Here is a 24988-nt window from a genome sequence, read left to right as displayed (position 1 = left end):
ATTTCAGAGTAACAGCCGTGTTAGTCTGTATTCGCAAAAAGAAAAGGAGTACTTGTGGCACCTTAGAGACTAACGAATTTATTTGAGCATGAGCTTTCGTGAGCTACAGCTCACTTCATCAGATGCATACCGTGGAAACTGCAGCAGACATATATATATATGTAAGATGTATGCAGACTTGTCGTAGTCATGTCGGTCCCAGGATATTAGAGACACAAAGTGGATGAGGTAATATCTTTTATTGGACCAACTTCTGTTGGTGCGAGAGACAAGCTGATGAGTTACACAGAGCTCTTCCTCTCCCACCTTGTCTCATCAATGTAAGATGAAGAACAAGGTGTCAAACATATTGCCCACAAGCCGGATCCCTCCTCTATTACCCTTTCTTTCAGCCTGCAGCTGCCTCGGCAATTTATAAAGGTATCCATCCTGCAGCTGCCTCTCTACTACAGCTCAGAGGTCCTGGGAAGGACCCAGAGCAGGAGGAGCTGAGGAGGGAGCTCATGCCTGGCTGGGCACAGGTACCTGAACCCCTTCCCCACCACACCACCACCAGACTTCAATTCCCTCCTGCTGCCTCCTCTGTATTGCCATGAAGGAGTGAGCTCCTTCTACCTCACCAAGCATCCCAGCATCAGACTGGCAGACTGCTCCCCTTAATCTGCCAGTGATGTCAGTCTTTACTATCTATTACTCCATTTCTCCAATAAGTAATTTTGCACTTCCCAGCCTCCTGTTCCCACCCACTTCCTGTTGCTGCCAAATTCTGAAGGACCAGGCTCAGGATAACAACTACTTCCTACCTCTGCTGGTGAACAGAAACCTAATGGAGAGAATCCTCTAAGACAGTGTGGGGATAAGAGGGCGAAGGAGGGATGAAAGACTCCCCAAAGAGAAGGAAAGTGGGGCAGACAGAAGAGGCGAGCAGAATGTTTTTTTTATTCTTGTACATTAACATTAACTTCATTGTCATAACAGTCCAGGATATCTTTATGGACTTACAACTTTTTAAATAATTTATCTTCTCTCGCTAACACAGACTATAATAATTTTGTCAGCTAAATGAATTAAACATTTAACAGAATATTTTTGCTTTCCTTTGGAAACAAGAGAGAACTGTGTATAGTAATTTGTATTTTCCACATGGCCTCTTTACAAACTTTCTTAATATTTATGTTCAGCTTCTTAAGATCTTGTCTGAAAAATCCAGAGAGTAATGAATAGAATTCAAGTGATCTAATTTGAAGATAAATGTCTGAGCTAATCTTGCCTAAATATTTATAGGTGACTTGAGAGAAACCAAATATTTCAAATCGGGAACCCAATTATCCCATTAACCTATAAACAAAGTTTTAGTGTTTATCCTGTCACTTAACCTTTACAAACTACAAAAATACAAAAGAAAAACTTATCCTGTTTCTTACCAGGCAGCCTAGTAGTACAGATACTTCATTTTGTGTAATGGGGAGGTCATGACACATTGCAGCATTATTTGAAGTCATATCCCACTCTAGTTTCAATTTTATTTTTTAAAAGGTGATATATAATTGATTTGGTTTAAACAGAATCTTTAACGTTACCAAAACCATACAAGAGAGACCTTGGTAAAAGTTAGAGTCCTAGTGCTAGAGTAAAACTATGCCATACTGCCAACCAGGGAAACAAGTACTGGAGCAAGTTACCTTCTGTTTTGGGGTATTTAGGTTAAATAATTATATATAACTCTTAAAAACAAATACTGACTTGAAAACAAATGTTTTTACAAAAATCTGACAAAAACATTTTATGCGTCATTACGACAGACTTCAGACTTTTAAAAATGTGTACCACAAATGAGTTAGACTTGCAATAATGTGATGAGAAACTGTAGCTGCAACAAACAGCAACAATTGCTAGATAAAACAGCAATATGTCAAAACTGATTTTCACAGTACACACTAAAATCATAATCAAAAGCTTGTGATTTCCTCAGGGTATATTTTGTTTTTTTGTTCTAAATCATAGGTTAAAGGCACACTGTCAAGCATAAAACAAATTAATTCAGAACACAGATTAGTCATTTCTCTTTCACTAGCCTCAATCCTGAAAACATTACTTGAGGCATATGCCAAAAGGCAGTGTTGTACTCCTTTCCTAAACTGTTCAAAAAGGCTTTCACGTACCACACTGAAGAACAGAAGTAATCAATGTAAACTATATTCTCCATTGGCTAAACATTGTGCATAAAAATTAATTTTAAAAATCTTTTTTTGTTTAAAACATTACATAACCCAGGGAGATCCCAAAAATCTCACTATGTACAAATTTGACTTTTTACAATCCACAGTTCTCACATTATAGAGACCTAAAACATGATGAGACTCAAAATGTGAATGTTTTTAAAAGACCAATTAGTAACTGATCAAAGGGAGAGGTTACTCATCTTGTGCGGTAAATGGAGTTCTTCAAGATGTGTCCCCCTATGGGTGCTCCACTTCAGGTGCACATGTGCCCCTGCACTTTTGAGCAAAGATTTTTGCCAGATTTTACCCAGACTATAAAGGGTTGTGCAGACAAACCATCTTCAGTTCCTTCTCAACTCCACAGTCCCATAAAGAAAACTGTGATGCAGAGGGGAAGGCGGATGGGAGCTAAACACTCATAGGGACATATATCTCGAAGAATTCCAGTTACTGCACAAGGTGGGTAAAACAAGTTATGTTTCTTTTGGTGCTCTACTACATGTAACTCATAAGCAGTAACCCCACAGGGAGAAGGGAGCTTCAGAGTAGAGTCAAATACTGAAGACAAAACTGCAATACCAACTACAGTATCTGATCTAGAGGCACAGTGGCTGGAGAAAGTATGTACTGAAGTCCTAGCTTCAGTTCTGCAAATTTCAGGAACTGCAGCATTCTTGGGTAATGCCATGGAAGTAGATTGCAACCATGCAGGATGGGCTAAAACTCTAGAGCAAAAGGTCCCCAAACTCTGGGGTGCACCCATCCTAGAGGGGCACAGAGGAACCTTCGAGGGGCACGGCGGGGCATGGACTAGCCCACACGGGGGGGGGTGAAGAGAGAGCACCACTCAGCCCCTCTCTGCTCCCAGCTCTGCTCTGGTCTCACCTGCAGCTGTGTCCCCAGGTCCTGGTCCCGTGCCTGGCCGTGTCCCCAGCCTTGCAATGGCTCCTCTCCCAGCTCAGCCTCACAGCTCCATTCCCTGACCTAGGCTGAGGCTGAGGGTGGAGCCAGAAGTGGAGCCACACCTGGCTGCATGCCCGGCTGCTGCTCTGTTCCCACCTCCAGTCTTGGCTCCATCTCCATCCCCGCTCCTGGTCCTGGCGCCCTTACACCTGTCTGTGCCCCCCATCCAGCCACAGCCCTGTTCCCATCCCTGGCTCCAGGGAGTGGGGGGCATGACCCTCAAAAATTTGCGGGATCACTGGTATAGGAGAAGGTTGAATGTTGACTGTCATAAAAGAAATAATATACCCAAAAATCCATCTTAAGAGCCTCTGGGTGGAGCAGCAGGTTTAAAACAAACAGAAGGAAGTATTTCTTCACACAACGCACAGTCAACCTGTGGAAATCTTTGCCAGAAGATATTGTGAAGGCCAAGACTATAACAGGGTTCAAAAAAGAACTAGATAAATTCAGGGAAGATAGGTCCATCAATGGCTATTTGCCAGGATTGCGTCCCTAGCCTCTGTTTGCCAGAAGCTGGCTACGCAGGTGGTGTCGGAGAGAAGGCTTTGAATTCTTTGACCAATGGATGGTGTTCCAAGAAGGAGAAGTGATAGGCAAAGACTGGCTCCACCTAACGAAGAGAAGGAAGAGCATCTTCGCAAGCAAGCTGGCTAACCTAGTGAGGAGGGCTTGAAACTAGGTTCACGAGGGGAAGGAGACCAAAGCCCTGAGGTAAGTGGGGAAGTGGGATACTGGGAGGAAGCACAAGCAGGAGAGAGCAAGAGGGGAGGGCTCCTGCCTCATACTGAGAAAGTGGGACGATCAGTGAGTTATCTTAAGTGCCTTGACACAAATGCAAGAAGCCTGGGAAACAAGCAGGGAGAACTGGAAGGCCTGGCATAGTCAAGGAATTATGATGTGACTGGAACAACAGAGACTTGGTGGGATAACTCACATGACTGGAGTACTGTCATGGATGGATATAAACTGTTCAGGAAGGACAAGCAGGGCAGAAAAGGTGGAGGAGATGCATTGTATGTAAGGGAGCAGTATGACTGCTCAGAGCTCAAGTATGAAACTGCAGAAAGACCTGAGAGTCTCTTAATTAAGTTTAGAAGTGAGAGCAACAAGGGTGATGCCGTGGTGGGAGTCTGCTATAGACCACCAGACCAGGAGGATGAGGTGGACGAGGCTTTCTTCCGGCAACTCACGGAATTTACTAGATCGCAGGCCCTGGTTCTCATGGGAGACTTCAATCACCCTGATATCTGCTGGGAGAGCAATACAGCAGTGCACAGACAATCCAGGAAGTTTTTGGAAAGTGTAGGGGACAATTTCCTGGTGCAAGTGCTGGAGGAACCAACTAGGGGCAGAGCTCTTCTTGACCTGCTGCTCACAAACCGGGAAGAATAAGTAGGGGAAGCAAAAGTGGATGGGAACTGGGGAGGCAGTGACCATGAGATAGTCGAGTTCAGGATCCTGACACAGGGAAGAAAGGAGAGCAGCAGAATACGGACCCTCGACTTCAGAAAAGCAGACTGACTCCCTCAGGGAACTGATTGGCAGGATCCTCTGGGAGAAAAGCATAAGGGGGAAAGGAGTCCAGGAGAACTGGCTGTACTTTAAAGAATCCTTATGGAGGTTACAGGAACAAACCATCACGATGTGTAGAAAGAATAGTAAATATGGCAGGTGACCAGCTTGGCTTAACAGTGAAATCCTTGCTGATTTTAAATACAAAAAAGAAGCTTACAGAAGTGGAAGACTGGACAAATGACCAGGGAGGAGTATAAAAATATTGCTCAGGCATGCAGGAGTGAAATCAGGGAGGCCAAATCACACCTGGAGTTGCAGGTAGCAAGAGATGTTAAGAGTAACAAGAAGGGTTTCCCTCAGGTATGTTAGCAACAAGATGAAAGTCAAGGAAAGTGTGGGCCCCTTACTGAATGAGGGAGGCAACCTAGTGACAGAGGATGTGGAAAAAGCTAACGTACTCAATGCTTTTTTTGCCTTTGTCTTGAGGAACAAGGTCAGCTCCCAGACTACTGCACTAGGCAGCATAGCATGGGGAGAAGTGGTGGTTCCGGACTATTTAGAAAAGCTGGACAAGCACAAGTCCATGGGGCTGGATGCGCTGCATCTGAGAGTGCTAAAGGAGTTGGCAGATATGATTGCAGAGCCATTGGCCATGATCTTTGAAAACTCATGGCGATCAGGGGAGGTCCCGAACGACTGGAAAAAGGCTAATGTAGTGCCCATCTTTAAAAAAAGGGAAGAAGGAGGATCCTGGGAACTACAGGCCAGTCAGCCTCACCTCAGTCCCTGGAAAAATCATGGAGCAGGTCCTCAAGGAATCAATTCTGAAGCACTTAGAGGAGATGAAAGGGATCAGGAACAATCAGCATGGATTCACCAAGAGCCTGACTAGTCTAACTGCCTTCTATGACAAGATAACTGGCTCTGTGGATGAGGGGAAAGCGGTGGACGTGTCACCCCTTGACTTTAGCAAAGCTTTTGATATGGTCTCCCACAGTATTCTTACCACCAAGTTAAAGAAGTATGGGCTCGATGAATGAACTATAAGGTGGACAGAAAGCTGGCTAGATCGTCAGGCTCAACAGGTAGTGATCAATGGCTCCATGGGTCTAGTTGGCAGCCAGTATCAAGCGGAGTCCCCAAGGGTCGGTCCTCAGGCCAGTTTTGTTCAATATCTTCATTAATGATTTGGAGGAGGGCATGGACTGCACCCTCAGCAAGTTTTCAGATTACACTAAACTGGGAGGAGAGGTAGATATGCTGGAGGGTAGGGATAGGATACAGAAGGATCTGGACAAATTAGAAGATTGGGCCAAAATAAATCTTATGAGGTTCAACAACGACAAGTGTAGAGTCCTGCATTTAAGATGGAAAAATCCAAGGCACCGCTACAGACTCGGGACCAAATGGCAAGGCAGCAGTTCTGCAGAAAAGGACCTAGGGGTTACAGTGGACGAGAAGCTGGATAAGAGTCAACAGTGTGCCCTTGTTGCCAAGAAGGCTAACAGCATTTTGGGCTGTATAAGTAGTGGCATTGCCAGCAGATCAAGGGATGTGATCGTTCCCCTCTATTAGACATTGGTGAGGCCTCATCTGGAGTACTGTGTCCAGTTTTGGGCCCCACACTACAAGAAGGATGTGGAAAAATTGGAAAAAGTCCAGCGGAGGGCAACAAAAATGATTAGGGGACTGGAACACATGATTTATGAGGAGAGGCTGAGGGAATTGGGATTGTTTAGTCTGCAGAAGAGAAGAATGAGGGGGGATTTGATAGCTGCTTTCAACTACCTGAAAGGGGGTTCCAAAGAGGATGGATCTAAACTGTTCTCAGTGGTACCAGATGACGGAACAAGGAGTAATGGTCTCAAGTCGCAGTGGGGGAGGTTTAGGTTGGATATTACGAAAATCTTTTTCACTAGGAGGGGTGGTGAAGCACTGGAATGCGTTACCTAGGGAGTTGGTGGAATCTCCTTCCTTTGAGGTTTTTAAGGTCAGGCTTGACAAAGCCCTGGCTGGGATGATTTAGTTGGGGATTGGTCCTGCTTTGAGCAGGGGGTTGGACCAGATGACCTCCTGAGGTCCCTTCCAACTCTGATATTCTATGATTCTATGATAACTATTATTTAACATTCCCTACTTTACCCTCTGTTGAACAGGAAGTCTCTACCCCCAAGAATCATGAAGGAGCCAGGTCTGAAGTTGCAGAACTTGCAATCCAAGATGCAGTAACCAACCAGCATCCTGAGACAACAGATGGTGACTGACTGGAAGTCTCAGCAGCAGATAAAACTCTCCAGAGCAATATTGTTCGTGGGTATGCATAAAAGAGGCCCTTTGCGTAGTGACTGAGGATCTAAACCCTCTCTGGAACAAAATTTCTTGCATTTTTTGTTGGCAATCGTTGCAAAGAGGTCCACCTCCAAGTTAGGAATATGAATAGGCTGTTGAGGACTTGTGAATCCAGCTCCCATTTGTCATTTTGAAGAACTGCCTTCTGAGATCATTAATTGTGGTATTCTGTATATCAGGAGATAAGAAGCTGAGATGACCTCAGTGGCTATCCACCAATTCCAAAGTTTTATTATTTCGACACAAAGTGGTCACCTGCCCTGGTGACTGATGTAAAACATGTAGGTCACATTGTTTGTCATCATCTTGTTCAATTTGGCTCTGATCAGAGGAAGTCAATTCAAGCATTACTGTCTGTTCTTTACTCTAAAAGGCTGATGTGAAGGAGTCACTAATGGGATGACAATTCGCTCAGGATTGTGTGACACCCCAGATGTACCTCCCATCCCAAGAGGAATGCGTCTGATGTCATGGTGATGGAAGGTAGATCTTGAGTAAATGGGACTCCTACGCAGATCTCTGGGTCCTTCCACCAGATGATTGATTGCAGAACATAGCAAAGAGCAGACACCTGTTTGTCCAGATAGTGCTTGTTCAGTATATAGAATGTCCTGAGCCATTCTGGATGCATCAGAGATGTAACCTGGCGTGCTGAGTTACATAGAACACAAACTGCCATGTGCTCTAATAGCTAGCGAGAATTTCTTGCTGAGGTTTAAAGACTGAGCTGAATCCTTGAGATGAAAGTCTTTAGGTGGAAAAATCTGCCCACAGGTAGGTAAGCCCTAGGTGTCACTACATCCAGAGAAGCTCCTATGAACTCCATTCACTGTACTGTCATCAAAGTGGACTTCTCAAGATTGTATTGGAGGCCTAAACTGTGGAGTGGCAATCCTTTTGCTTGTACTGCTGACAATGCCTCTTGATAAGATCAACATCTAGGCAACTAATCATTGAGTTAGGGAAGATGTAGAAGACAGGAAGACGTTGTGACTTACACCCCATATTCTTCATAGAAATTTGTTATGATATGAATATGGCATGACTAAGATATGTTTTATGCAACAGGGGTCATAAGAGGTATAATTGAAAAGGTTATGATCTACTGAATGTGTTTATCCAATTTGTATGCATGTATCATTTTTGTATCTGAAGCTAGAAATATTGACCATGTATCCGTATTTCAAATGTACTACTTGGGTGACATCCACAACTAGCCCTTCAGGTACAACAACTAAAGAGCCAGACAGGGCTGATGGCCCATCAGCAAAGACAATGGACTGTGAAAGAGCTTAGTCTTCCTTTGTACTCTCCAAACAGCCGGTGAGAAATGGCTGCAGAGACAAGTGACTGAGTCACCTGCTACTGGACCCCCACCTTGGAATGCCCATGTTTTTCCACTGCAAGACAAAGGGTTCCCACCATACACAAAAGCTATATAAGACAGGGGAGTGACATCATTGTGGTTCTCCTCTACCTCCCTACCCAAAAAACACACTGGGAAACACCTGGAAACAAGAACTGAACTGGGGGGGAGAAGAGCTGAGGTGTCTAGCCTGTGAATAATAATACCTGAAGCTTCAGGCTGCAGGCCAGTGAAGCTGGCTTTCAAGAATCTTTGCAATCTGCTTGAAACAACACTTAGGGTGAGAAATTACTATTTGTAGCCAGTTTCTTTAGTGTATTAAGTTTAGTCTGCGTGTTTTGTTTTATTTGCTTTGTTCCATTTGCTATCTCTTATAATCACTTAAAATCTGCCTTTTGTAGTTAATAGATTTGTTTTGGTTTTTATTAAACTCAGTTTGTGCAATTTCTAAATGGGGGGGCAAGAAGTTGTGCATCTCTCTTCATATTGAGGGAAAGGGCGAATTTTTATGAGTTTGTGCTGTGCAGATCTTTCTATATTGAACAAGACTGTATTATTTCGGGTTTATTCCATAAAAGGAGTGAATCCTCTCACAGAGAGCTGACTTCAGTCTGTCTCTGCAGCTGGACGTGGCAGTGTGTGTGCGCGTGCGGGCTGCAATAGGCTGGAGAGTCTAATTCAGCTAACAGGGAGAGGGAATCCAGGCTGGTGGAGCAGGAGAGGCTCAGTGAAACCCCAGCACATCAGGTGGCACCCCAGAAGGAGGAGTCTAACCAGTCACAGACATATCTTCAGATGATGTGGGTGAGCGACTAAGACCACCATGATCTTTGAGAATACTCTTGAGGCTGAGAAGAGGCTGAAAGGGAGTATGCTGTATAGGTTGTGGTTGACTCTGAAACAAAGAAACCTCTTGTGAGAGGGATGAATCATGACATGAAAATTGACATCTTAAAGGTCAAGAGTTGCAAACCAATCCCCTGAATATAGGAAAGGAATTACAGCTGCAAGGGTCACCTTCCTGAATTTCTGCTGTTTCACATAGTTGTTCAAGTATCTGAGATCTAATACTGGCCTCCATCCCCCGTTCATTTTGGAAACCAGAAAGTACAGAGAATAAAATCCTTTCCCAATGTGCTGAACTGGAATTGCTTCTGTAGTTTCTAAGCACAGAACTCAGGTGACCTTCTCTCTCACCAACTGATCATGAAATGGTTTCCTAAATAGGGATAGGCCAGAGGGGTGGGATGGAAATGAAATGGATGGAGTAACCGGACATTATGACCTCCAAAACCCACCTGTTGGATGTTATGGTCTCCCAGGCAGGTTGGAATTGGGGAGGTAGTATCAAAAGGAGGCGAGGAAAAGGATGCTATAGTAAATCCCTGTGGATCAAGTGGTGCTGGGATGATGTGGATGGCTGAAATGAAGCAGCTGTGGCAGTAGCTAGCCTCTTTTTGGAATATCTTGGTCTTTTGGCTGGAGGTTCAGGTGGTCTACAGAAAGTAGAGAAGTGTGCTAGTGGAGATCTCTGTGATATTTGAGACTTGCTAAATTTTCTTTTATTCACAGGTGTATAGATCCCAAGGAATTTAAGTGTTGTCGTCAAATCCTTTAACTTGTGAAGGGAATCATACACGGAGTCCAAAAATAACTTGTGACCATCAAAAAGAAGGTCCTTTATAGTAGATTTTACCTCCATAGGGAAGACAGACAGCTGGAAGCAAGATGCTCACCACATCATAATCATGGTGGATATGGACTGGACTGTAGTATCAGCTGCATCTAAGGATATCTGTAAAGAGGTCTTTGCCAAGAGCTGACCTTCATATATGATGGCCTTAAACTGTTCACGGTGCTCCTGCAGCAAATATTCAATAAAGGTGTTAAATTTGGTACAATTGAGGTAATCATATTTTGACATGGACACCTAATGATTCGTTATCCTGAACTGTAATGTTGCAGACCAATAGCTTTTGTGACTGAAATGATCAAGACACTTCTAGGCCCTGTTGTGCTGCCTTCTGCATTCATTAACTGCATCCACAACCAAGGAATTCAGTGTTGAATGTGAGAATAAAAATTCCAAATCCTTGGCTAGGACACATTTTTGTGGGCATATTTGCATGTTGGGGGTGTTGTGCCAGGAACTTCCCAGATCACCTTGGCTAGCTCTAGAAGAGCCTCATTAAACCAAAGTGCCACACACGTTGACACTAAGGCATGTAAGAAGTCCAGGAATTTATGATGACAGTCCTGTACTTCCTTAAGAGGAATCTGAAGCATATCTGCAATTCACCTCTTAGAACTGCTGAAAGCAACCCATGAAGGAAGGTGGTGAGGACATTGCAGCCTCTTCTAGAGATGAGAAAATATTCGTGTGAGTTGTTACTTGCATGTGAGCCCTTCCCTCTTTCTCTTCAAAATATCCTTTATTGGTTCTGGTTGCTGAGGAAGGAGAGAGGCATGGGAGAACAAGACTGTCTATGCTCCCTGCAAGACAGACTTGGGGCCCTTAAAAATTATTGATGATATAGGGCCTATGGACCCTAATAAGTCCACTGAGGCATAGGAGAAGGTAGCCACCGTTGGTCATCCCAGCTGGTCGAAGATGGAGGTAGTTTATCCTCCCTTCTCTATGTGGAGAAGAGGAATGTCTCCTCGAACAAACAGGATACACTAGAACAAAGAGCTGAGATTCAGAATCAGAGTACTCTTGCACATATTAATCTAATGGACATGATAATTGCTCTCCCTGGATGGCGAAAGTCAGAGAAGTAAAGAGTCTCAATTAAAAATTAGTAGTCGGTGACCCAAAAGATCTTGGTACCAAGAGGTGCAGAGTCCCAGTAAATGATGCAGACTCTAGCTCACTGGAAACTAAGAGGTCTCATCTATAATTCAGTAAAAATGGGTTTCAGAGTAGCAGTCGTGTTAGTCTGTAGCCGCAAAAAGAAAAGGAGTACTTGTGGCACCTTACAGACTAACAAATGTATCTGAGCATAAGCTTTCGTGGGCTACACCCTACTTCATTGGATGCATAGAATGAAACATATAGTAAGACAAAAAATTTTTATAGTTGTTTATAAACTATATACACACACACACACACGGTGGAAGCTGATAGATATATATCTCTCTCTTCTTACTATATGTTCCCTTCTGTGCATCCGATGAAGTGGGCTGTAGCCCACGAAAGCTTATGCTCTAATAAATTTGTTAGTCTCTAAGGTGCCACAAGTACTCCTGTTCTTTTTGCGAATACAAACTAACACGGCTGCTACTCTGAAACCTGTCATTTAAAGCCTGGTGATCCCAGAAAATAAAAGTCCAAAATGACCTGGCAAACAGGAACACGTAAAAGAGAAAAGATAAGAATCCCAAAAGGAACTACCTACAGCTATATACTATCTATCTAACAACAATAAGGCACTCAGTTGAAGCAGGCATGCTCAATGCTCTGTCTCAGGCCAAAGGCGGTTGAGAAGGAACTGAGGGTGGTTCATCTGTGCAGATCTACCCAGCCTCAGTACAGGCCACACGAATGTATAGAGCACATATGGGCTGACTGGGCACTGCTATCAAAAATCTCCAATCAAAGGCTCAAGGGTGCATGTGCACTTGAAGTGGAGCACCCACAGAGACACTACTTAAACTTTGAAATTTACTAAACAGATTTTACTTGAAAGCTACCAGAAAATTCAAGCTTCTCTGTGAAATTATATGCTGAAAATCTGGGATAGATACACTATATAAATAATAGTGATAACAATCAGTGGTTGAACCCTAGCTTTAAGTGCAATATAGAATTCAACCTTAACTATGGAATTACTACTGATCCTCCTTAATACTGCCTTCATCACCATGCTATCAGAATGCCTTAGACCAGAAGATATACAAAGAAAACCTTCTCAAATAAATCATGTTTTTATAACAATGGGCACCCAGTTTTCTATAAAATAATAAATTTTAAAACTTACTACATCTCGCCCTTTTTTGTTCATTTATTTGTTCGGCGGGGTGGTGGGGGGGGTGTTTTCTAGTCTCCCTCTTTCTTTGCTTGAAAAAAGTTTATTCTGGATTTAGTGGACTAAGTTACTGATAGTTAGAATACCGATGTGTGCATCAAACCTTATAAACCACCACCTCATACACTTTGTGTGTGCCCAAGTTAATTCGTATGAAAACCAAGAATATATAAAATATTGATAAGACCAGAATCAACAAAAACTAAACTCAAAGCAAAATAGTTCCTTCACCATAGATAGGAACAGTGGGCCCCCTCTGCCCACTTGCCATTCATGACTATGTCTATCCACACCCAAACTATCCCACAGAATCACAGCTCCTGATATTTTCTTAGCAAACAAAAGGCAGGAGGTTTTTTTAATGTTTTTCTCCCTAACTTGCTATAAAGTAATACAATACAAAAATTATCATAGTTTTTGTTCAGCTGTCTTTCTTTACTCAAAAAAAAAAAAGGAGTACTTGTGGCACCTTAGAGACTAAAATTTATTTGAACATAAGCTTTCATGAGCTACAGCTCACTTCATCGGATCCACTGAATGCATCCAATGAGGTGAGCTGTAGCTCACGAAAGCTTATGCTCAAATAAATTTGTTAGTCTCTAAGGTGCCACAAGTACTCCTTTTCTTTTTGCAAATACAGACTAACACGGCTGCTACTCTGAAACCTTTCTTTACTCAGTACTTTTCTTCAATTCTGTCTGTCTCTTCCCTCGGATTAATTTTCCAGTTCACCCCAGGCGAGTATATTTTTCAAACTTGGTCTTTGAATTTTTTAATTTAAAGTTCAATGGCACAGGGGACAGACTAGTGAAATGTAGAATAGTATCTGGAATCCACCTGCCTAGAGTGGGAGTAGTCCAGAAGGAGAAAGAAAAGTGTTTATTTTATTGTCTTAAGGAATCCTGAACAGACAAAGTCACCTTATATGTTTGAGATGTTGATGCCAAAAATCAAGTTATATTAGATATAAAGGAAAGAACAGACAAGAAACATATTTAAACATTTTTTCCTGTTTGGTTAGATCACCTACACCTAGGATTCTCCATTTAAGAGGTATAGCTTGGATTCAAGCCCCAGACCCACATATCTTACGAGGAGGAGATTTCTGAAAGTGGACTTAGATTATTCAAGTTATTTCCACTGATCTTTTCCCTGTCCTGAGGCAGGGCCAGTGGGTGCTGCTCCCAAACTTTCTATTTCTGATCTTCGCATCCTTTTGTGGCATAATTATCTCAAGCTTTTGGAGTTAAGGGTAAGGCAGTTATTTCTACAAAATGGCTGCCAACTCAGAACATAAGTATAAGGGACTGTCTTTCAGCTAGCATAAAAGAAAGACTGGAAGAGCTGGGCAGGAGCCTGGAGGCTAGGTCTCATTTCTTACTTCAAATTGCACTGAACGTTGATCAGCCCGGTTTCACAAACTATCATACTATGCCATATGGGGGAGGGGGAAAGACAAACATCCCTATTTCTTCCCCCCCAGTCCTGATCTTTACTACTGGATTACAGTCAAGGTACTGAATGAATGACAGTGTGATGGGGTGACTAACCCACACTCACCCTGCAGGGTCTAATGCAGGCCAGACAGGTCAATTAACCCATTAGGCAGCTGATTATGGAGGCTCAGCTGGAAAGGAATAGATGGGGCCTATACAGCCCAGGAGATGAAAGCAGAAGGAGTTGCTGGGAAAAGGCAAATACCCCCAAGAAAAAGGAAGGAGTGAAGTGGAGACTGCAGTCATTCCCTGGGAAGAGGGAGGAAGCTTTTGGGAACTGGTAGACCTAGGAAGAAAAGGGGAACCAGTAGTAGGAAGCAGCCCAGGGACAGAGCAGTGAGGACAGAGAGAGAGAAGGCCCAGACTGTTGAGCTAAGGGTCCCTGGGCTGGAACCCAGAGTAGAGGGTGGACCCAGGTTCCCCTACCAGCCACTGGGCAAGTGACACTGAGTGGGAGGACTGCCTCGGCTATTGAGGGCTAAACCTCCCCTGGAAGGGGGGAAAAATGGAGAGTGACACGGCCAGAGGGCCAAGCCATGAAGAGGACGCTATGGTTCCTGAGGCTGCGGGAGAAGCTGCAGGTAGATGGAATGACGATGTGCAAATTGCAGACACGGTGGGGCACTGGCCTAGAGCTAATTCCCAGTGTACTAGGAGGAGATGACAGTCCAGCAGTGAGTGGTGTGCCCCGTGACAGACACTAATAGGGTAGTGGTACGCTAGACCACTCTGTTGCATAACCCAGAGTACTGCTGGTAAGTGCTAAACAAGAGAAAATAGGCCATTCCAGTAATAGAGGGGCCAGACCAGGAGAGGGGAAAATAATTGATTTATTAATATTTTGCTGTTAAAATGAATTCAGATTCACCACTGAAAACTGAGCTAAGGGGAAACAGTTTTGTTTCTTCGGGTTTGTTTGTTTTTTTAAAAGGAAGGAAAGAAGCTCGCTAAGGAGGAAGGGGGATGTTAAGAGACTGTCCTGGGCAAAGGAGATTAACAGAAACAACTCATGCGACTACCTGCGGAGTCCTAGATGTTGCACTCTCGAGGTAAGAGAGATTTGAGAGCAACGTACAAGTACAGAAACACTAATTTGAGAACATGAAGAGAACTTTATTGTAATAAAACTGTAAGAGTCAAACTTACTGCTGGAGCTTCTTTACAAGCTGCTTTGAGCTTAAGGACATGAAGATCTTGGACAGACCCAGAGCTCTGTGACTGGGCTTGTGGTCATCAGGAAGTTCTTCTAGGACTCTGCACCACTGCCCTACCCCAAACTGATTACATTACAGACAGTTAGTAAAATGTCATTCTAAGTGAAGGAGCACATACACCAGGAAAAGCCACAAGTGCAGACAGTTCTGTGGGATTGTGCAGGGAATAATTATGAGAGTTCCTAGCCCTAAGGAGCGAATGGAAGATGTACAGGCATAGAGAAAAAACAGGAGTCAAAGTCCAGATTGTACCGTTACACTCTCCTAGTTTGACAATGAACCATTGATACCTATTCTTTTGTACCAATCTTTCAATCAGTTCTGCACCCATGTTATAGCAATTTCATCTGGACCACATTTCTCTAGTTTGCATAAGAGAACGTCATGTGGGACTGTGCCAAAAGCCTTACTAAAATCCCTACACACCAAGCCCGTAACCCTGTCAAGGAAGGCAATTAGTTTGGTTTGGCATTATTTGTTCCTGACAAATCCTTGACATTCCTTATGATCCTACTATCCTATAGGTGCCTACCAATGGATTGTTTAATAATTTGTTCAAGTATCTTGCCAGGTGTCTAAATTAGGCCTACTGGTCTATCATTCCCTTTTTGTTCCCCTTGTTCCTCTTTTGTTCCCCTTTTTAAATATAGAGTACAATGTTTGCCCTTCTACAGTCATCTGGGGCATCACCTGTCCTCCATGAGTTCTCAAAGATAACCGCTAACAGTTCAGAGATTGCTTCAGCTGGTTCCTTAAGTACACCATGATGAATTTCGTCATGCCCTGCCAACCTGAACATATCTAATTTACCAAAATTTCTTTAATCTGTTCTTTCCTTTTCTGGCTTGTATCTTAACCCTCACCCTAAATCAATACTTTTTTTAAAAAACTCATTTAAAATTAAATGTGAAATTATGACAACCTACTGTAAGGCCTATGCTTACTCTAATCTAATAAAATCAAATAAAAAAATAAACAAGCAGTACGTGTTTTCTGCCAGAATTTTTAAAAAAGTCAAACTATTAAACTGGAGAAAGTCACTGGCTAAGCACCTGAAACCACACTGTTGAAGTGATAAACCAGCTTTTGTAAGTAGTACTCTCTTCTGCAGGCTCAGTTCAGTGAGTAGTTCATTCTAAGTTAAACCAATTAGGAGTTGAGAAAGCATGAAAGCTTCTTTTCCTCTTTCATCTCTAAATAAAAACCAAGGTGTGAGAGGATGAGATCATCTACATTTAATTTTTTAATTAATTTTTGTTGATGTTTATATAAAAACAAAATAAGCAATAAAAGTACAAAAAGATCAACAACTTACAGCTTGCATATGTTTCCAAATATTAATCTTAAAGGACATGGTAACCAGAAACAATCAGTTAAATTCACTAACTACAGATATTTCCTTGGTTTAATAAATTAGACAATATTAAGTGCAAAATATGTTTTTATTAACTTTTTTTCTTATATATTCCTCAAATTTAAGGCACTTTTAACTAATAAAAAAATAAAATGCTGGTTCTGTGCAATTTTAATTGAATTTTAATTACCATCCAAATGCAGCCTGACAAAAATCATGAGTAAAAATATTAATTCTCCGGTAAATAAATAAAAAAATGCATCATTCACCATTTTATAACACAATAAAAATGTCAAAATTAAGAATCTGAATAAATGTATGTTAAGCTACATAATTACTTAAATAAATCTGTATAAAAACAGCATATCTTCCAAGTTACCAAAAGTATGAAATCGAATGTAAACACTATATTTAGTTACAAACCAGCATGTTTTAATGATTACCAATCAATGAGAATCAACCTTTCTTTACAAAAATAACTAAAAAGTACAAAGGCAAAACAAGATTAAAATAAATAATTTAAATCAAGGTTTCCTGGTGGCTGATTTAAATGATTTAAAGTCAGTTATTTTAATTAATCCTCCCTGCATCAATCCTGTATGATTTTCTTAAAACCAAAGAAGTGATTTTGTTTCATGAACACCATAATCAGATCTAACATTATTAAAATGTGATTCAAAAATAATGCACAGTCTTGATAACAAGGGTCACACTTTAAAACAAGTAACATGAACGGAAGATGATGCACTGAAAACAGAGACCATGATCAAACATTATTTTCAATTTTTCTGCAATGCTGTAATCTACTTCACTATCCAGAAAAAAGCTTTTATTTAAAAAAAAATCACATGTAACAAAAACATGTTATACACCTTAAAATATTTCAGCAAAATGTTAGTGTCCACATTTAGGCAGATGTGTCAGTCATATAAACTCAATACAAGAGTAAAAACAATTTCTTTTCTCTAATGAAGAATCAAGTTTCCTACCTACTTGCATTTTAAGTAATGGGATTTGGAAAAGTCACTTCCTTATAGCCTATCAAATCCTTTAAGCCACAGCATTTTTGTGACCATTAAACAGAGATATCTTTACTAACATACTATACAGAGTAAATCTTCAACATTCATTGAGACTCAGAATTAAATTTCTTGTAGTAAGCCTTGAAAATGAACCATATAATCAGTTAATGTGCTTATAAATCAATTGTCAGCAAGCACAGCCATACATTTACCCAAATGTTCAGTAATATTTAATACTCATGCAAAAATATAAAGAATAGATTAGAGAAGACTAGCTTAAAAAAAATAGAGATTCAGAAGACTTATCTCCATGCATACGGGTACTTACATTCTTAACTCCCACTAATACCCATGAGAGTTATCTGTAAACTTGCCTCATAATCCGTCACTAACTCCCCTTTCTCCCCCAATTAAAATTACATTCATAAATATAAGCAGATTTCTCTCTGAACTCTAAATGACTGTGTTGCTGTGGTCATTGTTGGGTGGTGAAGTAAGAGATCAAGATGAATTTGATATTTCATTAACAGACAAAGTACTATGAATGCTCTTACAGAAGTGTTTATCCTACAAAACTCTTTCCACTATGCTTACAAAAAAAAAAGAAATGGTTACTCACCCTGTGCAAAAAGAAAAGGAATACTTGTGGCACCTTAGAGACTAACAAATTTATTTGAGCATAAGCTTTCGTGAGTTACAGCTCACTTCATCGGATGCATTAGTAAGCATGGTTCTTTGAGACGAGTGTCCCTATGGGTGCTTCACTTTAGATGTCTTGCATCCCTTGAGCCCTTGATGGAAGACTTTTCATAGCAATGTCCGTTCAGCACGCCCCTGCATGTTACTCAGTCTCACGTTCTTTGCTGTTGTTATATAGCACTGCCCAGGCAAACTGCTCTCAATTCCTTCTTTACTGCAAAGCTCCACAGCAGAGAACTCCAAAGCAGAGGGGAAGGAGGTCAAGTGATACAGCATCCATAGGTGAACACATCTCAAAGCACCACAGTTACTGGACAGGGTAACCATTTTTTTTTTCTTCGAGTAGTGTCCCTATCGACACTCTAGGTCCTACTGAGTAGTTCCCCTGAGGAAGAAGGGGGCTTCAGAGATAAGTCCAATACTGAGGAAAGTATAGCTGAGACAAATGCAGCATCAGAAGCAGAGTCATGAGTTATTGCAAAGAGCTCAGCAAACATATGTATAGAGAGTGTCAAGTCGCACCTCTACATATTTCAGTGATGGGAAGATTTTTAGAAAGGCTTTGGAGGTGGAAACAGACCTGGTAGAGTGAATTCACATGTCTGAGGGTTCTTCGAGATTACAAGATTGGTAGCAACAACTAATGCAGTTGGATATCCACTTGGAAAGCTTTTGTTTAGAGACTGCAGACCCTTTTGACCTGTCTTTAATCAAGACAAATAATTTGAAAGTCTGCCTGAAAGGTTTATCCTGTCAAGCTAGAAGGCCATGGCTCTCCTGACATCAAGTGTATGTAACAGTGCCTTTTCTTTGCCTAGGTGAAGTTTAGGGTGGAAAGATTTGGAGGTGAATGGGTTAGTTAATATGGAACTCAGAAGATATTTTGGTAAAACCTGGGGGTATGTTCGTAACGTGACCTTGTCTTTGAAAAATACTCTGAAAGGGAGATTGCCATAAGAGCTACTATTTACCCAACTCGCCAAGCCAACATGATGGTTACTAGAAACACCTTTCGTTGATAAATGGAGGAGTGAGCAGGTAGCCAACAGTTCAGACCGTGATCTTGTAAGTAATTTAAGAACCAGAGTGAGGTGCCAAACCAAAGGACAACATCTGACTGGTGGAAAGATTTCAGAGCCCCTTGAAGAACCTCGTTGTTGGGTGGGCGAATACGGAATAACCTTTGTGATATAGCAGGGCCAGAGGGCAGCAGGAGAGTGCTAGATGGGAGGTATATAAGCCCCAGGATAATCAGAGCCTTATTCTCTGTGGACTACGGAGAGTTACTATGGGTTAATTAGCACACCTGGAGCCAATTAAGGCCCCATCTGAGACCTAATAAAAACCACTGCTTCAGTCGGACAGGTGGAGGGAAGGAGAGCTGACTGTAGTTTGGAGGCATATTGGTGTTAACCAGAGAATCAGAGTATCAGGGGAAGAGACCCTGCCCAAGCAGGGCAGAGGGACTCCCCCAGTACAGAGGACCAAGAGAAACCCTGCCCAAGGGGAAAGAGGCCTATGAAGCTGAAGGGGCTGGGACCAGAGATGGGGGTGGACCTGGGTCCCTTGCCCACTCCCTTTCTCCCCTCTCTTTCCCCCCTCTCCAGTGAACTAGCCGACCCCAAGAACAGGGGCCAGGGCAGCACCCTGACCCACCACAATAACATTGGCCCTTTGCCACACATTCTGTCTGAGAATAGAAAGCCAAGATGGCTACCAGGTGGACTCTAATGGAGCTCAACAGCTGCCCCAAGTTTTGTACTTCTAGGATGTAATCCAATATATCAGACAGCCATGAGGTTGTTTGTGAAACGTTTGAGGTCACATCAGTAGGCAAAGCTTGTCCATTTTTGTAAGTAAGCGCACATTGTTTTCTGCTGTGTAATAGCACTCTTTTTACTTCCTCTGAACCAGTAATTTCTAATCCTGTGAACCATCAACTAGACATATTTGAGGCAAAGAACTGCGAGATTGGGATGAAGGATCTTCCCGCCTCCCCGGGAGAGGAGATGAGGAGATGCCTGGAGAGTGATCAGTGAGTGAAAGGTCAGTATATCCCATATGGAACTATGTTTCTCTGTGCCAAGTACGAATTATAACAACTCCTCTGGCTTTGTCCTTTTTTGAGTAGAACTCTGGATATTTGAGGAGTCAGAGGGAACCTGTACAGTCAGAGGTGGATTAGGGGTTTGTGGGGCCATGGGCCAGAGCAAGTGGAGGCCCCTCCCCACCCCTTCTGCCTGCAGTCCCCCTTGTCCATTGCCAGCCCCGGCACTCCTGCCGGGGAGCGTGAGTGGGCCACCGTGGCTTCCCCTGCCCCGGCTGCCTGGCACTTCTGCAAGCCCCCACACCCCGACCCCACTCTCTGGAAAGAATGCCAGATGGGCAGGCAGAGTGGGTCAGGGCACGGGGGTGCCCATTTTTCCAGGGGCGCCCCAATTGGCCAGGGCCCCTGGGCACGGGCCCCACTGGCTAACCCGCCACTGTGTACAGTAGATCCAAAAACCACTGAAGGTGAAAGGTATCCCCCAAGGATCGGTGACCCAGCCTGCCTGTGGAGCAGAACTGGGTACACTTCTTGTTTGTCACCTTGGCAAACAGGTCTACTTGAGGGGTGCCTCAATGCCGGAATATGTGGTAAAGTATGATTAAATCTATCTCCCAGTTGTGTTCTTGTGAGAAGTTCCTACTGAGTGTTCACAGTCACAATCTGAACTCCTGGAAGGTAAGCTGCTGTGATGACTGTGTATGCACCAATGCCAAAGCTTGACAGCCTCTGCACAGAGAGAGGGGGAATCATACCCCACCTTGCCGGCTGACACAGAACATGCATGGCAGTACCGGCTTTGCCATGGTTTTCAATACCGATGACTCCTCCTTATTCCACACTGGTACCAATTGCTTAGGAAGCATCCGCTGCCTTACTGGTACTGGGAGTAGTCCCGTTCCTTTGGCTAGGGTGGGTTTCAGGAAGTTCTTGCCTTTCACTGCTGGGAAACTGGTACTGTGTCCCTAGTGAGCTCCTGACACTTCTTTATCAGGGCCTGGAGCCTCACCCACTTAGGAGTCAGAGAGTAGGAACTCTTCTTGGATGAGGTCTTGGAGGAGGATTTCTCATGTTTCTTGTGAGTGTTTGCTCTTACCTTCCTCATGCCTTTGTTTGGAAGAGTCCTTAGCTGTGCTTCTATCATACCTAAAACCAGACACCATCATGCTCAAATAGGTGGTTTTCTGTGCTTCTTTCCAACAGAACGGAGAGTCTGATGGGCCAGGATTGGTCTGGGGCCTAACTGTTTGGTCCATGAGGAATCTTCTAAGTCTATACTCATGGGCATGACAGACTCAGCTAGGAAAAGATGGGCAGATGCTCCAGTTAGAGGGGATATGTGCCTTTATTGATTAAAGGAAGCTCATATCTTGGTCGTCTCTGACCAGAAAAGCCTGGGGGAAGGCTTATCTTTGTTAAAATATATATTTTTGCAATCTCTTTAGAATCTCCTCTAAGTTTTATATATTTCTCTGTCCTCGCCCTGTTGTGCCGGATCCATTATTCCTTTAAACAGAACAGAGGTACTGGTTACCCCATATGGTAATTTTGCAAAACTAACTAGTATTCCGTCAGAACAATTTTTTTTTAATCTGGTTCCAGTGCCATTTGCACCAATATCATAGGACAAGTCCAGTTTGGTAAACTTCATTCCTTCTGCCAGTTTTGCAAATAAATTTTGTGGTTTAGGAACTGGATATCAGTTCACTTCCAGACACGAGTTTATGGTGACTTTACAGTGCCGACAACTTCTTATGCTAACATCAGCCTTTGGGATACACAAAATTGGTGCAACCCAGTCACTAAAATCCATGGCTGAAATTACGCCCTGCTTTTGCAATTCCTTCAGTTGCTTTTCTACAGACTTGCAGAGCACGTGACACAAGTCTAGCCTTTAGGAATGGCCTTTTCAAACACAACGAGCCTCACTGTAATGTCTTTTACCAAACCCATGTCTGTATTAAAATAGAGTCTTGTATTTTTCTTTCCATTCCTCCATTCTGTCTAGCACGTGGTATACTACAATTCAATCCAAGTTAAGCTTGTCTAGCTGTTTCTGCCCATCAGTTGGAGGAGGTGTGAGTGGGTCATTTCCTTTAGTTACAATTAACTCTAATAGTGAATAAATACCTTTAAATTACAGTGACAGGGGGACTACCTAATATTCCTCTCTGCCCTTTATTGTAATTCTGTAAAAGCACATTGGATTCTCTTAATCTTGCCCCAGGAAATATTTTTGTACACCACTTCAGAAATCATGGACTTTGCTGCTCCTATATCTATTTCAATTTTCAATATCATATCATTTACCTTTACATTAACGTAGTATAAGGGATAGGATGTCTGTTCAGTTCTGTGAAATGACATCTCACACCTCTTTTCATCCTGGGGAAAACTGCTTCCAAGGCTGACTCCTCCACAGTCACAAAACTAGTTCAGTGATTCATACTTGTAGGCAAGGCTTCCTTTCAGCATACCCTTTGGTGTGCAGAGGTGCACTGTGGCAAGCCCAGGTGGCATGTCCCCTTTTACTGCACTTCTTACATTGCAGCTTATTAAAGAAACACTGCTCCTGCTGGTGTGATGTCCCTAAACAGCAGAAACAAGGCTTCCTCAATTTTGCTGCAAGCCTGTGATCGATGCCAAACTGTGTTGTCATCTTTTCCACCACCTGCTGAAGCCATTCTTCCAAGCATGGCATGATGGATCCAGTCTATTTTCAAATATTTGAGTTAGTCGTCTTTGTGGATTCAAACAAAGCAGTCTCTATAGCTCCTTCTAGCACAGGGGTGGGCAAACTTTTTGGCCCGAGGGCCACATCTGGGTATGGAAATTGTTTGGCAGGCCATGAGTGCTCACAAAATAGGGGGTTGGGGTGCGGGAGAGGATGAGGGCTCTGGCTGGGGGTGTGGGCTCTGGGGTGGGGCCAGAAATGAGGAGTTCAGGGTGTGGGAGGGGGTCCCAGGCTGGGGCAGGAGGTTGGGGTGCGGGGGAAGGGTGAGAGCTCCGGCTGGAGGTGCAGGCTCTGGCGTGGAACTGGGTATGAGGGATTGGGGGTTCAGGAGGGTGATCTGGGCTGGGATCGAGGGGTTCAGAGAGTGGGAGGGGGATCTGGGCTGGGACAGAGGGTTGGGGCGCAGGCTCTGGGCAGTTCTTACCTCAAGCAGCTTCTGGAAGCAGCGGCATGTCCCCCCTCTGGCTCCTATGCGGCGTCACAACCAGGCGGCTCTGCACACTTCCCCGTCCTCAGGCACCCCCCCCACAGCTCCCATTGGCTGGGAACTGAGGCCATGGGAGCTGTGGTGGCGGTGCTTGGGGCAGAGGCATGCCGCTGCTTCTGGGAGCCACATTGAGCTATGGCACGCACAGAGTGGGGCAAGTCCCTGACCCCGCTCCCTGGCTGGAGCAGGGCAAGCCCCAGACCCCACTACCCAGTGGGAGCTCGAGGCCCGGATTAAAACAGCTGAAGGGCCGGATGCGGCCCCTGGGCCGTAGTTTGCCCACCCCTGTTCTAGCAACAGTTCCTTTTTTATACACAACATTCATCCTCTCTTAATTCTGGGTGTTTTATACCAAGAACAATTTGATCACTGAACGCCTCTTTCAGAAAGTTACCAAAACAACAAATGGACAGTTTTTTCAGGCTTCCCAAAAACTCAGGTACTTTCTCCTTTTATTTAGTTTCTTAGAAGCTCACATCATTCTGTTAAAAAAATGTGGATGGCACAAGTTTCTTTAGAATCTCTATTGTCCTTATATGTCAGCTCACCAGATTCTTGTGGAAAGCAAAAGTCTGTAAGCACTTAAATGTTTTTTCCCACCAATGTTAGGAAAACAGTCCATTATCAGTATCTTCTATAGCATTTGCATAAAACTACTACTCAAGTCTGAGTATATGCTGCAAAATCTTCCTCTTTTTCATTAACTTGAACACTGTCCATATTGCCATATGCAGCCATTTTATTTTTACTTTTTAAAGAGAAGTTTGAGAGAAGTTGCATAAAAACATAAAATTCTTGTTCTAGAGGGATGCAATGTAATATGGCTTTATTTGCTAGAATCCAGAATCCTAACAGACAAGAACAAAAAGACAGACACACAAAGCAGGCTGCTTCTTAAGGCAGAGTGGCACAACTCAACCCACCTTGTTCTAGGCTGGCTGTTTGCAGACTGCTGAAGACGAAATCACATGCTTCCCTACAGAGTTTCCGAGCCTGCCAGCAGAATCAGGAAATGCCTTACAAATTAAAGTGGTAATTACTAATTTTAATACAGTTTTCAATACCCTAACAAGGGGCATCACCTCTTCCTCCAGCACTATTTGCAGAAAAAATAGCTAAGGTAGTTCACTGCAGTAGAGGGTTTACATGTATGAATCCCAGGCACCTTTTTCCTCCCCAGAATTAGGGACTTTACAGCTCCCCACTCAACATACTGGTGTCTGTGGATCCCTTTCTTAGGCACCACTTTCTCTATGCATTGCATACAGAACTTTGGTGCCTAACTCATGGTTATGGATTCCACTGGGTGGCAATGCATCTGAAAGTTAGGCACTGCAGTGCCTAAGTCAGTCCCTTTGTGGATCTAGACTTCAGGACTGGGGTGAAGAATCCGGTCTTTGTTTCACAACAGGAGATCTAGAACAAGTAAGGAAAAGGGACTAGCGAATACCAGGTCTAACAAACCAGAAAATCAGCAATGTCTCACCCA

At 43.2% G+C, this 24988-nt stretch overlaps 1 protein-coding gene across 2 annotated transcripts in view; it reads right to left on the bottom strand.

The window, feature by feature from the left end:
• The window catches only part of FUT8 (fucosyltransferase 8), a 277116-nt gene that overhangs the window by 186488 nt on the left and 65640 nt on the right, over positions 1 to 24988 (bottom strand). Inside the window, exon 1 of one of the 2 annotated variants that reach the window (XM_077818684.1) lies at positions 24423 to 24493. The exons of the other annotated variant lie outside the window; for it this stretch is intronic. The gene's annotated coding sequence lies outside the window, so the exon portion shown is untranslated. Of the gene's footprint in view, positions 1 to 24422; positions 24494 to 24988 lie in introns of those variants that run through there. 2 annotated transcript variants of the gene reach the window in all.

Source organism: Eretmochelys imbricata, chromosome 6, assembly GCF_965152235.1.
Source record: "Eretmochelys imbricata isolate rEreImb1 chromosome 6, rEreImb1.hap1, whole genome shotgun sequence".
Taxonomy (NCBI): domain Eukaryota; kingdom Metazoa; phylum Chordata; order Testudines; family Cheloniidae; genus Eretmochelys; species Eretmochelys imbricata.
The sequence above is the reverse complement of the archived record's forward strand: the minus strand, read 5'-3'. Positions and strand labels throughout refer to the sequence as shown.